This window comes from Chenopodium album, chromosome 15 (genome assembly GCF_948465745.1).
Source record: "Chenopodium album chromosome 15, dcCheAlbu1.1, whole genome shotgun sequence".
Classification (NCBI taxonomy): domain Eukaryota; kingdom Viridiplantae; phylum Streptophyta; class Magnoliopsida; order Caryophyllales; family Amaranthaceae; genus Chenopodium; species Chenopodium album.
In genome coordinates, this window is record NC_137848.1 from 34529844 (window position 1) to 34533302 (window position 3459).

General features: G+C 34.0%; 1 long non-coding RNA gene across 1 annotated transcript; it reads left to right on the plus strand.

Moving 5' to 3' along the window:
• The first annotated feature begins 1384 nt into the window (after window positions 1–1384).
• LOC145582164 (uncharacterized) lies at window positions 1385–3012 on the plus strand. The gene is made up of 3 exons (XR_014099804.1): window positions 1385–1704; window positions 2012–2273; window positions 2808–3012. It is a non-coding gene; the product is annotated as an uncharacterized LOC145582164 (long non-coding RNA).
• The last annotated feature ends 447 nt before the right edge of the window (window positions 3013–3459 follow it).

A 3459-nucleotide genomic window follows, 5' to 3' on the forward strand; every position in this document is an offset into this window, starting at 1 on the left:
ATATGAGGATCTTGGCAAGCCTTCCGAGTTCATTGCTTGAATTAGGAGAGATAATTGAGGTGAAAGGAGAAACAGGATCAGAGATAAAGAAAGTGAAATGAGTGGTTGGAAGTAAAACCAAGGGTATAGTAAAACAAAAAAAAAAAGATAAAGATGTATGGTAGGGAGAATACCGAGGGAAAGCATATTGACAAAAAAGGTTAGCCCCTCTACAAATAGAAGCAAATTAGTTGCTAAAATAAGGGCAAAATAGTCAATAAATTTTTTAAAGGGCAAAATAAGAAGGGCACTATTCATAAGCTTTTTAATTGCCATGTTGTGGTTTTTTACAGGTTATTATAGATATCGTATCACTAATAAATAAAGCCGGTCTTGCAGCCATGCCACAAGACAACGACACTCGACATTTCAGTTTTTTGTCAAGTGTCGCGCCATATAGGTGACAAATAGGTTTTATTGTGACGCATATAATGAATTTTGGATATATTTTTTAAGATAAAGTTGTTGTATAGAGTTTTATTATCGATACAATTCTAATATTTCATATATACAAAATTAATCATAATTTTTAATAAATATTCTATAACTCAGTTCTATTTCCATTATAAAATTCGTTTCAAAAAGTTCTTTAAAATATATAAGATCTATTTATAATATATTTAATTAATTTTAAAAAATTAATAGAGAATAATTAGTAAAAATAATTTTAATTTGGTAAATATGCTTTCAGTTTAGTAAAATGATTTAAGTTCAATAAAAATAATTTCAAGTCAATAATAACATAAATATCTAATTACAAACAAAACTACAAAAATTACATTATTATATGATATTGTAAGTCTAAATATCCCGCATTATCAAAAAGGGATTATATGACCGCATTTCACATTCAAGTCAAAAGCCTATCCTAAACTTTTATCATCAATTTGGGCATCGTCCGGGCACAAAACTAATATAATATAATAAAAATAAAATAAAAAAAAAACTTAGATATTTAACCAACACAACCCACTTAGCTATTTGGCCCACCCGATCCAAACTTACGAACCCAGCTCGACCCATCCTCCACCCACCCCACATAACCCACAAACCCACTTTGACCCAGCTCGGCCCACTCTCCAATCCACCTAACCCACGAACTCAGCTTGACCCAACCACAACCCATCTAACCCACAAACATAGCTCGATCCACCCACGACCCGTCTAACTTACAAACCCAACCTACCCCGTGGTGTGTCCAATTTCTCCAACCCAACCCATGATCTGGCCTACCCTACCCCTACTTGGGTTGTGCGTGTGTCTTGAAACCCTAACCCACGACCCACCTAACCCCAACTCAGCTCACATGACCCGTACAGTGGACACCTCTACTTCCGGATGCTAAGGCCTAGCCCTGCCCAAAATTTGATTTTCATCCAAAAATGGCGTAAATCGTTAACAGCGAGGCACGATCTTGATCATCAGCAATTCCACCTAATCTGTTTCAATTGAACTCTACAAAATCACAACACAATTTACAGAAATAAAATCCATAGTTTACATGATACTCTTATACAAATGGAAATCACACTACACTCATCATCTTCTTTAATTTTCCAATTAACCCCATCTTTTCCCTCGTATAATCACCTCAAATCTTCTACTATTTCATTTAGAATTTCAAATTTCTCTAAATCCTCCATTTCTTGCTCCGCATCTTCAAAGGTTCGTCTTCTTTTAATTCTCTCGGCTTTGATTTTCATGTTTTAGGTAATACTAAAATTAGGGTTCTAACTTCTAAATATGAAAGTTGGAATTATATGTATTTGATTGTAACTTTAATGACTTTAAACAATGTGTTTTTGTATTTTAATTTGTGAAATTTGTTACAACTTCATGTTAATTGGGGTATCCAGATTCATATTGTTGTACATTACTAATCTAATTGATCATTGAAAACTCGCCGTTTAATGTGTTAATCAATTTATAAAGCAATTGATATGGTATTGAGATTGCTTGTGCTATTTGGCAGGCAGCTTCATGCTCAGCAAGTGACAGAGAACGGCGAATTAATAGTGTAGAATCTCATTATTGTTATGATAAAGCTGTTCCCGAACAGATAATTGAGAAGCCGGTTGGCTTATCGGTGGTTGAGAAAGAAATAGGCGATCAACCTCGGTGTGATGATTGCCAAACTAGAGGTGCCGTGCTTTGTTCAACCTGTGGTGGTTCCGGCTTGTACGTGGATTCCATATTAGAGTGTCAAGGAATCATGCTTAAAGTTCGATGCCTAGGTAACACTCTTCTATTGTTTGACACATTAATTTAACTGTTTCAAAAGCGTGAATTGCTGAATGCATTGCGTTTCCGGGTTGTCAATGAAATATATCTAAAGCGTGTAATGTTGATTGTTTGTTACTGATGGATGCATCTAATGATCTAAAGCATGGTAATTGTAATCCATTTATTGTCATCGATGTCAAAATGTCAGTTCATGAGAAATTTGATATATTTTTAATTGTGTATATGAGCAAGGTTTATAATTTCTAGTAAAGGGTATGTGAGTGTAGGTACATACTCCGTCGTAGTTACTTCTTGTCTATTTGGGTGTCATGGTGAAAATGGGGTTGCATTGCTTATCAAGTATATTTGTATATTGATGATGCCTGATATATTGGTTTTCTGGTTTTTAGGAAGATATCTATTAAGGACAACACTTACAGTAAAAATATAAAATGAAATCGTCGTTTTATTTTATCAAACTGTTATCTTGCCGCTCTCTCTAAAGAGTAAAGGGACAATTTCCTGATGAGCTGTTTACTTTGTAGGTTGTGGAGGTACAGGCAATATCCTGTGCTCTGAATGTGGTGGCAGAGGTCATTTATAAGCTGCTAGCTACATCAGTATTGAGTGTCCGATTGATTTGGTTCTGTAAAATTGTATCAGGTTTGTTGTGGCTATTTTAAATGCCCTAAATATTAGTTGTGACAAAATTTCTGATAATTTTATACAAAGCATTTATTTTCCTGTCCACCTTCTTTGTTTTCGATTATTTAATGGTTTCAATTTCTATTCAAATACTTTCAGATAAACTTTAGTTGTGCTGTTTATGAATTATCTTTCCTGTGTATTCATGACATCATTGCACTATAACTCTATACGTGCAAATGGTTGAACTGACCATCTTTACAATGCAACAGTCTAGTAGCAAATATGCAAGTGCTTGATTTAAGATAAACAATTTCCACTTTTTCATTTAATTTTACAAAACAATACCTGCTGTTTCAGAATCTGACCTTAAGCTTTTGACATGTTTACATTATAATCTGGCTCTTTTACCTCTGTATCAAGTATCAACTGTGTGTACATAGTGCGAAAAACAGAGCTTAAAAGATAAATGAAAATCTATCACTGAATTACACTTGATTTCTGTTACATATCCTTTATGTCTTTAACAGTATGTTTGGAAACCGGGCTTTA